The sequence below is a fragment of the Helianthus annuus genome, chromosome 7 (assembly GCF_002127325.2).
Source record: "Helianthus annuus cultivar XRQ/B chromosome 7, HanXRQr2.0-SUNRISE, whole genome shotgun sequence".
Classification (NCBI taxonomy): Eukaryota; Viridiplantae; Streptophyta; class Magnoliopsida; order Asterales; family Asteraceae; genus Helianthus; species Helianthus annuus.
In genome coordinates this window covers 9,797,036-9,811,094 of record NC_035439.2, presented here as the reverse complement: position 1 = coordinate 9,811,094, position 14,059 = coordinate 9,797,036, and the positions used below count along the sequence as shown (strand labels likewise).

Sequence of the window (14,059 nt, the reverse complement as noted above, 5' to 3'; positions counted from 1 at the left end):
TAAATAAATATATATACAGACATTCTTTTTGCGAGTTTCTAGGGTAAGAGAATCATATCAGTGTACGGTCATGCCAAAACACTCTTGTTGTTCAGTTAGTTAACATTAAGATAAGCATCCTATAACAATTATCGGTATTGTTGTCCACTTAAGCTCAACTTATCAGATGTAATCATGGCGAGGGGATACGTTAAGGTATGATTTATACTTACCGACCGGTGTTCATCCACATCACGACACATTCCCGTATCAAGGTATGCACGAGAGTTCATCTTACCGGTGAGTATACCGATTATCATCTGTTTGACCGTATAAAATGTGAGATACTCACTTATTTTGATTTCAAAACAAGCCCTATGTGATATAATCACTTATTGATGAGGAACTTGATTTTCATATGCATGAGGGCACAGGTGCAAGTCCGTGAACAGGTCAGTACTTCCGTACAGCAGAGAGACGAACTTGACACCCGGATAAATGTGATACTTTATCACTTATTTGATTTGGACATGTGATTGTTTATCACTTATTGAGGTCGAATGCAGTATGTAATATGTACACGTATGTATAGTATCATGGAAGATCTAGACTTGCGTCCCCGTTATTTTTCGGTAAAAGATACAACCATGATACCCAGATGATAAGCAGCATAAAGACCGAATATCTCAGAACCTCGGCAATCTATCAAACGAAATTTCGGTACTAAGACCATATGCCAATGAATGGTTCCCACCTGGTCTTCAGTCGATTAAGATTTATATCACCCTGCACACTTTAAAATGATTGTGAGCCTACCGATACATCTTATATAGAGCTGCTTATCGTTTTACATTTAAGGTTTAAAGAGGTTTGGATAGACCACTGATGTACTATCATTTTCTCTTTTGCTCGCCAGGAAACTCATTTTTGTTTTTCTATTGTTTTTGTGTTTTTGAAATTTTTCGATGTTTTTGGATTTTCAGATTTTTGGATTTACTCCCCCTAAAATCAATAAACTAAGATAAATTTAAAAACACACAAAGATATTTACAAAAATGATTTTCCGATGTTGGTTTACTCTTGCCTGACCTTAATGCCGTTTACCAAAATTAATTTTAATCAGGAAAGATTTAATTGAATTTTGGAGAAATCAGTTGGCATGTCGGTAAGCGGTGCGGACCATGACAACATTGACGAGTTTCACAAAGAAACAATCACGTGTGAGGTGATATTTGAGATCAACGTGTCAGGCCAAAGAGTGCTGTATGAGATGATAATAATTCATAAAGCAGCTTAAAAATCAACAACTATAGGAGAGATTAGCAATTTTAAAAACCGTATCCTGCAACTATTTCGTGCATTGCAAGGAATCTGAGCATTCTCCCAAACTGGATATCCACCCGGTGTGGACTTCAATGTCGATTTTGTAGCTACTGAATAATCTCTTGACAGCAACAAGATCATAAACCTCCGGGTCCAGCTGGTCTTCCACATTGTACCAGCGAAGGTCTTTGACTTTCTCTTTCAGAAATGGTGTGCGGATGTTCAATCCATGCAAAGGAATCGGCACACATTTCACTTCATTCGTTCCTGAGGACCCGATCAAAAACCATAATGACCAAATTTTGGCACGATCTTCATTTGGTCGAATTTTGCACCATCATTCAACCACATTTTCTTTTTCTTTTCTTTCTCTCCATCAAAGGCAACAATTTCTTCTGTCGCCTATCTTGTGCAAGGACATTCCACTATCAATAATCCTATGACTATCAATAGTTCCTCCTGGAACTTCCTGCACACTCATTCAGAGATTAGTTGGAGAGTGGGACCCAAGCCTTCATAGACTTGGGTTGCCCCTGAGAATCAAGAAATGTAATTTCAATTTCCTGATAATTTTTAAGCACAACACCTCCCCCTGAACTTTCACCCGATTTAGGTTTCCAAGTTTGTTTTTGTTTACCAGATTTTTGTTTTTGTTTACCAGATTGTGTATTATGTACAATTTCTGGTTTTAATGGTTGTGACAAACTCGGTTTCCTTTTAACTGCCGTTTCCGGTTTTAAAGCCTTTTCGATCACTTTTACATTTTTACGTCGTTGTTTTGTTTCTTGTTCTTTAATAGTGCGTTTATCATGTTTTGGAGAAACAGGACGACGTTGTGAGTGACCTCGTTCAGTGGGGGTTCTTTCAACAAAATTTGGTTTGGGCGAGTTTGTGCAGTCTTTAATGATGTGCCCAATCTTCCCACATTTGAAACAAGTTCTCCTTTCACCAAACTTAGGAGAATTTGTTCGACTGGCAGATGTTAAACCTGTAGAACCTGAGGTACTTGCTCGTTCATCACACCCGTTTGTGTGTTGGGTGCAATTGTTATCGCTGTTACGCTTCAAAATCTTGACTTTTTGTACAAAATCGGTGTTTGATTTGTTTTCAAAAGTCTCAATTTTATCCGTACCCTTTGATGCTACAAATTTAACATCTTTGCTCTTCTTTTGATAACGAGCTCCTTTTGTTTCAACCTTATCCTTTGGTTTTGGAGCTCGTTGTTGTTGTTTTCCCTTAAAAGCAATTGGTTGTTGCTTTGTCGGTGATTTCTGTTTTCCAAATTGTTTTCTGATTTCAGCCTTTGGGATTGTATCACATTGAGTTACAGTAACTCCAGGGATCGTCTTTCCCAAAAACTTGCTTGTGTTATCTTCAAAAACTTTATCAATCAAGGATGGATTGACATTTTTAATTGGAAAATCATTGTTTGAATAAATTTTAACATTTCCGACCAAAGTGTACAACAAATTGTTGCTTTTAGCAGCAAACACACTTTCTTTGTCATTCTTGACATCTTTGACAGGATTTATCACTTTCTTGACAACAGGTTGCACGACAGGAGTAGGAGGATCACAAAGAATATGATTTTCTATTGGAATTTCTACTCCTTTCGTCACATCAAGTGATTCATCCTGGTCACTCACATCTGATTCATCATCTGAAGAATCACATTCCTCAATAGTTGGAGGACTTTGATTCGAAGCACATGATGACTTTTCTTTGTCATCAGATGAGCCCTCCGATGAATTGACCGGTTTGAACCCTAGCCCAGTAGCAAATTCCTCAACGTTAAGAGGCACACTGGGTTCATACCGCGGCATTTCCTCTTCATCGGGCATCTTGGTATAGTTGTTCATCAAAGGGGGTGGACATTTCTTATATCCTATCCCCTTCTGATTTCCTTTCGGTTGTTGAACCTCGATGATGTGATCAAGCACAAATTGGGAGTTAGAATAACTATCCAATTTTTGTTTGATCGCATCATGCTCGCATTGGGCAATGGCTAATTGCTTTTTGGTTTCCTCAACAAGGTTGATATAGTCGTTAATACTAACTTGTTTATGATACACAACTTTGTTCAATTCGGAAACACTTTTCTTTAGAGTTTCAATCACAGTTTTAAACTCCTTTTCGTTTTGAGTTAACGCCATGTTTGCCTCTTTGCATTTGGCCAGTTCAATTACCAAACTTTGATTGTGACTATGAACCGTTTCAGATTCACGTCTCAATTCAACACATTCATGTTTCATTTTAGCACATTCACTACATATGCTAGGAGTTTCAACCTTTACCTGACTTGAAGAAGCTGTGACATTAGTCATAGAGACAGTTTGAGAAGAGAAAGATCCATCTTCAGTGAGAATCTTCTCCATTTCTTTCGATGTAGCATCAGCTTTCTCGATCAAGCCAGATTTCTTGTCAGCCTCATTCGACAAATCATTAGCTTCAGAATCAATTCTTTCATTCAGATTGGATTCTTCATCTGAACTGCCACTGTATCCTGAACTGTTATCATCTTCCGAAGGTTCATCATCATTGACATTTTTGACAATTTCAGCATAGAGCGCAGTTCTTGTTTGATCATCGTTTCCTAACTGTATGTCCGGACCACAATCGACACTTTGATCAGATTGAGGTTGTGTTGTGGAAACTTGGGCTTGTGCTTGGGTTTGATTGAACTGTGGACACTGAGAAGAGCTTGTATTGGATTCAAACTCCATTTGAAGCTTCGGTTGCTGAACGGAACTAGAACTAGCTGAAGGACCAAAACCCGGCAAATACATTTCTGTATTTTGAGTGAGTGCAATCCTTTTAGCTTTTCGAATTTCCACTTCGTTCTTTTGCTCCAACTTCTGAATGAATTCATAGATATTAATATTGACAGCATCTAAAACACCCGTATGCTTTAAAAACTCTATGAATGGGTTCCACTTTGGAGGTAGAGCATCAGCAAACCGTGCTACCATTTCCTGTTGAGATGTACGAACACCAGAATAACACATTTCACACATCAAATGATAATAGCGAGTAGTCATATCATTTAGGGTTTCATTCTCTAAGAAATGAAATGATTCGAATTTCTTCTTCAACAGATCCTGGCGTATCTTTCTAGTAGCTGCATATCCTTCTCCTTGTTCTACCACAAAATTCTGCATGTTTTGACTTTGCTTTGACACCAAAGCCCATTGATTTGCACTGATTGAAGGCTGTGGAATCATACTCTTTGCCCAATCTGCAGCAGTGACTAACTCTTGATTGTATCGTGAGTCCAAACTCCAATCCCATGGACTTGTACAGTTCATTTTGATCAAATATTAATTGAGAATCTACACAAGCACAAACTGTTAAGTGCAAACAGTTAAGAACCGAAAGATGCAACCTGTTCGAAAGATCAATACTTGTTCGAATGATCAACAAGGTTCGAAAGATCCTTGTTGAGTTTCGAACAAAGACTTCGAAGGATTGACTTCGAAAGATTGACTATACGAAGGATCCTTATCTTTCGTAATGAACAGTAACTCGAAGGATGTATCTATCGAAAAGATTCCTTGACTCGAAGGATAACACACTGACTTCGAAAGATGTTCGAAGGATGGTTATCTTTCGAATCTCCTTGATCGAAGGATGATCCTTCGAGCTCGAAAGTTATCTTTCGACGGTCTGACACACTGACAAAAGTACGACAGGTTGGTGAAAAGTTGATGTGGTTGGTGAGCCAACTTTCGGCAAAAAGGAATGGTCAGACTGTACCTTCCTTACCAACTGCGATTTTGAAATAAAATATGCCAAAAATGGAAATCTTATCCAGAACCTGTTCACCGGAATACTGACCGGAGATATGGCCGGAATTTTCCAAGGCACTTAAAAACGAGTTTTCAAGTTACCCAACCCAACCTTGAACACTCCCGAAGGTTTAGAAACCGTTTTTCAGTTAAAACAAGCAAGAAAACCACCAAAAACGGGTGCTAAACCAAGTGTTCAAACACACCAAGAACTTGAACAAAACCCGGTTTTAAACAAAGTAAAGAGCCAAGGCTCTGATACCACTTGTAGGTCCCTTTTCTCGGAGGATCGAGAACAAACCTAAACCTTGTTATACAAACTCACTAGCGAGTGCGGAATCCAAGCTAGCGAGCAAACCGGGATGATGCAAGAACAAACACAAGAACACACAAGACTCAACGATTAACACCACTTGTATTAATGCGTAGAAAGTTTCCGGTTACAAGCACAATGTTTACAATCAGTTTGCAAACCCTCAAAGTGTGTGTGTGTGTTTTCAGCAGAATGCTCTCTAAGTGTTTCTCTCTTGGTGTCTGCCTTTGTGCATCTACCTTTCACACTACACTGCATGGGTATTTATACCCATACACAGCAGGTCTGGTCGAAGGATCCGATAGATGATCCGAAGGATCATCTTTCAAATACAAAGCTATCGAAGGATCAGCAAGAACCTCGAAAGGTAATCTTTCGAGTTCCATAGTTCGAAGCATATCCTTCGTGGGGATCGAAGGATCCATATCATCCTTCGATCCCTTATCCTTCGACTCAGACACTTTACATTACAACATATTGGCCAAGTCAAACTAGGAGGATAGTTGACTTGGTCAACTTATAGACTAACTTAGGACATCGTTTATACACAGACCGAATACAGACAAAGTACAGACACAAGTGCACCAACATTTCATTAACATAAAACATAAGCTAGTACAATATGTTAAATAAGGTCTTTAGTATATCCCATATTCCGAACATGTTCTTCATAAACTTTAGGTGGGAGACCTTTAGTCATCGGATCCGCAAGCATATCTTTAGTACTAATATACTCAATACAAAGATTATTTTCCTCAACTCGTTCACATACGAACAGATACTTTGTATCGATATATAAACCAGCTCCAGTCGAACTGTTACTGTTCGAGAAACTAACGGCAACTGAGTTATCACAGTAAAGCTTCAATGGTCTAGAAATGAAATTAACGATTTTGAGTCCAGTGATAATATTTCTAAGCAACATTCCATGACAGGTTGCGTTATAAATAGCAATGTACTCTGCCATCATGGTGGAAGTTGTAGTCAACTATTGTTTATGACTCTTCCATGAAATGGGTCCGCCTGCTAACATAAAGATATAGCCCGAATAGCCCACCACTGCTAAATGATCACTTCTTCTATAAGTCAGTTCATTGTCTTTCGTCCCTCGCAGATATCAAAGTACCTTCTTAGCTGCTTTCCAGTGATCTAGGTTAGGATTAGTATGATAACGACCTAGCATTCCAGCAATATAAGTGATATCTGGTCGAGTACAGACTTGATCATACATCAGGCTCTCGACTACTGATGCGTAAGGTATCTGGCTCATTTGCTCCTTTTCTACCTCTGTTGTTGGACATTGGAATGAACCGAAAACATCTCCCTTAACTACTGGAGTGACGGAGGGTTTGCACTGTTGCATGATATAACGTGTAATGACACGATCTATGTAAGCCTTTTGAGACAATCATAAGATCCCTTTGTGTCTATCTCGGTGAATTTTGATGCCAATGACGTAAGAAGCATCCCCGAGATCCTTTATGTCGAAGTTATGCGAGAGTAACCGCTTCGACTCATGCAACATGTTTAAACTATTAATTGTCCATAGAATGTCATCTACATAAAGGACAAGTATAGTAAAGTTGCCCCCACTCATCTTGAGGTAGGTGTATTGATCCACTTGATTCTTTATAAAACGTTGTTTCTTCATGACTTCATCAAACTTGAGGTACCATTGACGTGATGCTTGTTTTAACCCGTAAATGGATTTCTTCAACTTACAGACTAGATGCTCCTGACCTTCAGGTTTATAGCCTTCAGGTTGTTTCATGTCAACATCTTCGTCTAAGTGTCACACCCCGATATTTACAGCTCAGCCTAGTGGGCCCGGTGGGGAGTATCCTGACGTAAGATTGATATCATCATAGTCAAACATACACAGAATAGCACAGCGGAAGTCTTTTGGAATATAAAATATTATTACAAGTCAAATGTCTGAAGATACCAAAGTAATAATTACTGACAAGCTTGTAATAATAATCCACATGCGGATCAATAAATACAAAAGTAGTTTATCAGACTAATGGTTTATGTGAAGGAGTTGCAAATTCCTCGTCTAACAAATCCGAGCAGCTTCTAGCCTATTTACATATTTGTACCTGTCACTTAGTCTTTTGAAAATACGTCAGTTTTCCTTGGTAAATACAATCACCCGACACATTTTGAAAATATTTTCAAAATTGATTTAGGTGCACAAAGCACGAAAAATCTTTTATACTTGGGACAAACTATATCTCATGTTATCAGTTTTACATAACGCTCTCTACATATGGGGCCCGGACTATGCTGGTTCATGATTAACCAACACACCACTTATCCCTTTTCGGGAAACCCACAAACGAGTTATCAAAATTTATATCTTATTCCCTTTTTGGGGAATAGTAAACCATATCGCATTTGTCGGGTGTATGCCTACACCCCGTGCGTAGGTCGTGGCCATTTGCAATTAAATGAGTCAAGGATATCCAAGACACGGTCGCATTAACCCTCAATGTTTCAGTCAAGCAATACGAATTAAAACGGGTTAGGTGAATTTCCCGACACATACGTCTTCGAATCCCATACCCGACCATGCGGTAATAAGAAAGAGTTAGGCGCCTCCAAGGCCTATAAATAGAAGCTTTTTTCAGTCTATATTTTCAAAGAGAGGGGTAGAAGTCAGAAAGAAAGACTTTCAGTCATACTGATTCCAAAAACAAACATTATGGATATCACCGGGAGACTTGCAACAATTCAGCACGAGATAGCTCGTGCAGAAAACGAGAAGCTCCAACAGGAGCAAATGCTCGGTCTGTTCTGGGAGCATCCGCCTGCTCTCGATCCGGAGGTCGTAGGAAATATGATGCAATTGACCCGGGGCCGCATTCGCGGCCTGGAAGACCGGATTCGGGCCCTCCTCGCCGAACAAAAAGAGCTCATTGTGCGGGCTGCCACCCTCGGTGACCGGGGAGACTAGAAGAGTCCGTCGACTCTTTCTAGAAGATTTAAATAAGTGTCTGTAGACGCAAAATATTTTAACGTTTCCCAAGTCCGTATAGGGAAAATAGGTTAAGAGTATTTACCTGAGCGAGCTCCTGTCTTAAATTGCAAGATTTATAATAACTCAGCCGTATTCAATTAAGTAAGCGTAGGTACAATTTACTGGAAGACTCTAGTCTAGAATGATGGTATAAGTAACCAATTAGAATGCTAACGGGTCTTAATTAAGTCATAGACTTAGACCGGCTAGTTTTAAGTATGAAAACGGTACGATACGCTAGATTAAGCGATGACCGGAATAGAATGTAATTTAGTCCCAATAAGTATGAAGACTTGTATAATATTGTTAAACTAAATACATTCTGGATTTTGAAATAAAAATGATAAGGTTAAACCCGTTTCGGTAAACTTACATAAATTAGTTACGTAAATCCAACCGTACGCATATAAGCGATCACGAGTAACCGGATGAGACATATACAAGTTCCACAAGTCATTATGCTTAAAACATGTTATAATATCAGTAGGATACTAACATGTATGCCCATTAAGGTTTTAAAACCGAATTAAGCCTCATAAGGGCGTTTTGGTCATTTTCTGACTTATAAAAGGAGCGTGCAAGTAAATTGATGTTATGGTCATAAACATTCTTGAAAAATATTTGATTTATGATATACTATCAGTAGGATACAACCTGTATGTGTGGTTTATGCTTTAAAATCAAACTATGCACCAAAGGAGCATTTTGGTCCTTTCACACATAGTTATAAGGACTTATTTGGGATTCTGAGTTCGTGACTTATACCTACTATAAAAATAGTTAAACTGATTTATAAAATCAGTAGGTAGGAAGTCTTGGGTGATAAGTATGGTTTAAAACCATACTATGCGCCTAATTGGTGTAAAAGTCGTTAAATGACAATATTAACGATGTTTTAGTAAATCTGATGTTATGACCAGCTTTGAATAGATAAAATATGTTAATTTCCATAACATATCAGTAGGTAAAAGGCTTGACATGATTATTATGCTTAAAAACTAATTTAAGTGCCTTAGGGGGCACTATCGTCATTTGATAATACTTATCAAAGACTTGTGCATATACTCAGAATATAATCTAACTTGACATCCTAAATAATCCTAATTATGATATCATATCAGTAGGTAACAAGTTTTGCCAATAAAGTATGCTTGAAATCATTCTAGATGTAAAAAGGGCATTTTCGTCCTTTTAAAAGCATAATTTACGACTATTTAAGCAAACTCAGTTTATGACCAGATTATAACATCAAAATATGCTAAACATGTCAACATATCAGAATATAATTTATTTGCATGCTCATGTATGCTTAAAACCTTATTTTTTAGCGAAAAGGACAATTTGGTCAACTTTAAGCATAATAACGAAACTTGCAATATAATCTCGGATTACTATATGACTTGTAATATAACCTTAAGGAGTTATACTTCATCATATTACGATCCTAAAGGAAACTTAAATCAGTAGCAAACTAGTTCTAATTCGGTTTATAAACGAAAGTTAAAGCAGAAGTCAAACTTCGCGACTTTCGGTTGCGAACCGACCCTAAAACTGGAATTGACGTGCCGAACATGTTTACACATGTTCTAATAATTATTACCGAATAGTTTAAGTGATAAAACATATTTTAGAACACTTTTAAACTTAAATCGCAATTATTTTAAAAAATGACCCGTTGACTTTTTAAAACTATATAATGTTGACTCGTCAATTGACCAAGCAAACTTGATTCTTAGGAGGTGCCCTTTTGAGGGATTAACACCTACCTAATTACGATCACGTAGCCATGTTCGTTGCAAACCATGGCTTGATCGTTTAAGGTCTTACTAAAAGTCAAAGCGTTTTATCGTAAACGCTTGACTTTTTGGCTTTAAAAGCCAAATAAAAGAACTAGTGGCTAAGGACACTTACAAAGGGTCCTAGCTTGAAAATTTGACTGAAGAGGAGTCTCTTATAAACAGGAATCCCTAAGAAAGCAAGTGAGAAGTGAGAAAGAAAGATTTTTGAAAGGTGCAAGGATTTAAGGCAACCCAACACCCCTATTTATACTTGAAGGTGGTTCTCTTGGATCATGCCATGTGTTAGAGAGCTTCTAAGATCACCCCAAGTGTCTATCCAGGTGTTAAAAACCATTAAAGAGCTCCTAGTTTTGATTTTGTGTGTGAAGGAGGTTTGTTTGGTCAACAAGGAAACAAACCTGCAGCTGTACAAAGAATTCTGTGAAAATCACGCCATCGCGTCGCACCAGAGCAAAGGGAGGTGGGCTGTGGCGTCACGCTACCACCTAAAATCTTTCAGAAATTGTCAAATTTGGTCCCTGGTCTCCTAAAACCTTCATACACTTCCATTTTTGACATAATAAGCCCCTCCAAGCCATTTAAATTTTTATTTTTGGCATTTTGATCTTCGAGGTAGGTTATAAATATTCCCGAGAGTGTAATCAAACATCGTTAAGCTCCGAGTTTCGGTAAAAGGTCACTCAGAGGTAAAATTAAACATGTTGACGCTTTTAACCTTTTTAACGCGCAACTTGTGCATATTATCGTTTCATGGCATCAAAGCCCTAAATGGCCAATATTAGGCATTCCCAAGAGTATGATCGAACATCATGAAGCTCTCGGTTTATTAAAAGGTCACTCAAAGGTAAGAATTAACATGTTGACACTTTTAACCCTCCGTTGCCGAAACTTTTGAGTTTATCTCAAATGCTTTCGATTATCCAACAAGTGGCTTAATATGAGAATAGAAATACCGTGCAAGGTCGTTCAGATGCTTAGTTTAAGCATGTTGACACTTTTAGTCCTTCCACATTCATAGTTTTCGATTTTGATGAAATTAGTCCCTCATAGTCAACGTTTGACTTTATTAGGGTTTAGTATACGTGTCAACACATCATTGGACACGGTTTTACGAGGTGTTACACTAAGTCTTCATTAAGGAAAGCGGTTTTAACGTCCATCTGATGCAGTTCTAAATCAAAATGAGCTACTAGGGCCATGACGATCCTTAATGAATCTTCACGAGAGACAGGTGAAAACGTCTGTTGATAAACAATTCCCTCTTTCTGAGTGTAGCTCTGTAACATCCGTCAAATTGGGTTTCCAAAATCCGATCCGTTTTGAAATTTAGATCCTAATCCTTGAAACCCGGAAATTTTTCGCGAATTAAATAACCATCGAAAGATTTTTATCCTAATTTAATTCGTTTATATATATAGTTATTTATATTTCTAGTTGATTAATTTAAATAATCATCACACTTTTTATTATATACTAGTTATAACTTAGTTAGCACCGTTAGTTCAGTTATTTTAACCTCAGGGGATGAACATTAACATTTCAAGATTTATTTCAATTAAATTAATTTTACAATTAAAAAGTTATTTATTTCTTTAATTTAAAAATTTATATATGATAACCAAGTTAGTCCCGTTAATATAAACTAGTTTCAGTTAGTATAATTGAAGGGGGGCTAATTGTAATTTGTTGAAACCTTTTAATTAAAAAGGAAACAAAACGGTAGACCCGGGAATCGAACCCGGGTCTACCTGTCAAACAAACACAAACAACCACTCCGCTGCTAGCTTGATATCGATCACATCCTGTAATTTTAAAATATACGGAATTTCAGTTTCCTTTTTGAAACACTTGTCGCCCATGACAGCGAACAACCAGCCAAAGTCAACCCCCTTTCCGTTTTCTTTAATTCGCTGATTGTTTGGGATTTGATACGAACACGTTTCCTTTTTACTACATGTACAATCAATCACAATCGTTTCCATACTAGCGAGACCTTCGAACACTATATAAACCAAACCCTTTTCGACAAACCCTCACACCATAAACCCTTTCTCTAGACCTCGTCAATTCAGAAAGTAAGAAACCTCCCTGTAGAGTTGCCGGAGATACAAGAACGTCGCCAAAGGAGATCGGAGTTTATGAAGGAACAAGACTCGGCTTGTTTCGGTACACCTTCTGTTTATTTTATTTATTTTTTTTATTTCGTTTGGTTTCGGTTTCAAGTAATGGTATTAGTGTTTAACGCAAACGATATTAACAGCGGCCGGATCCTCGTTCTTGTTCGGTTTTAAAGAGAGCACACCGGAGCCTTCGACGAACTCGACTTGACCCAATTCCGTGTACGCTCTTTCAAACCAACCAATAATTAATAACTCGTAAATATGAACTTGTTGGTATCCGTAGACTCATATTCTATATTCAAACAACTATCAAAATTATGCATACATACTAACAGTTTATGCATATGCTTTTTGTAATAAAGAAGAAGTTTAAGCAGAGTACATATAATAATATTGACAATCCAAAATTAACACAAACACTTACTTTAGATCAGTCGTGTGGGTGATTGTGGAACAATCGAAGGTCACGGTTCATTTATTTTTTTTTTTATTTTTTTTTTATTAAACCAAAACATTGAACCATCTAGTTTCTGTTTAAGTGTAAAAGGAGTTGAACTAAATCATCAAAACACATCACAGTTGTAATCGCAGCATTCTTCTTATTCATTTATAAAACTAACATAGCAATTGATAATTAATAGTTTTATTTCTAATTATTCCCTTTTTAGTTCAATAAAATAACAAGTTTCTTACAAGTATTTTATAACATTTAAGGGTAAAATACAAAGTATAATATCTAAATAATTTATTTAATTAACTAAGCCATTCACGTATTTCATATCTAGGATAACCGCTTACATCCGTTCTCTTGGATTCTCCATCTTTACTCGTGCGTTATTATAAGAAATCGCAACGCAACCAATGTGAGTATACTTGATCCCATTTTTATTTTATCACTTTTGAGTGCGACATGTACTCTATACAAAAACACGCAGCACTTGAAACTTGTTATATGCACATTCTGTCTATTTTTAAACATGAAACAATTTGATGCTTGTTAATCTCGTATGCTATGTAATTTTTCGTGTCTATATGCTCATTAACCTGGCTAAACTTGTTAAACTTCTCAGACTTGTGAGACTTGTTAGACTTCTTATACTTATTAAACTCCTATGCTATAGGAGTACGCACCGCCCATGAGTGAGTCTTGGGGTGTTTGCGTTGGAAACTTGGGTTTGACGTATAGTGACACCGTTTCAGCATATTAATAACTTTTATCATCTTATTCATGTTGGATATGAGTATTTAAACTTTTTATTCTACTTTATGCTGTGTATCAAACTTGTATGCTCACCAACATTTTTGTTGATGTTATTTTAATACATGTTGCAGGTTGATAGACGAAGTGATCAAGAAAACAAGCTAGGATGAATCTAGAAACCCATCTTAGAATAAGCAATGTCTTGAATTATTTTTGCAATTTGTCTTTATTTGGAAAACAATGTATGAATTTAGTCATTTATGAAATTTGATTAATTTATATTGTCACAATAGTGTTATGATGCTTTTGAGCGATTTGTTCGTCTCATCCCGATGTTTCCGCCATCGGTTGGGGCGTGAGAAGCTCTTTGCAACCAATCTCGCTTTGTAGCGTTCAACGTTCCCATTCGGATCCAGTTTTGTTTTGAACACCCATTTACATCCTACGGGTTTGACACCGTTGGGTAATTCTACGGGTTTCGCCTTAATGGAATGTCACGAAGAACCTATTCTTTGTGGCA

The 14,059-nt window shown here is 37.3% G+C and overlaps 1 long non-coding RNA gene across 1 annotated transcript; it reads left to right on the top strand.

Moving 5' to 3' along the window:
* The first annotated feature begins 12,147 nt into the window (after positions 1-12,147).
* LOC110922146 lies at positions 12,148-13,826 on the top strand. Its single transcript, XR_002582924.2, has 4 exons — positions 12,148-12,384; positions 12,479-12,557; positions 13,124-13,201; positions 13,671-13,826. It is a non-coding gene; the product is annotated as an uncharacterized LOC110922146 (long non-coding RNA).
* Positions 13,827-14,059: the final 233 nt, after the last annotated feature.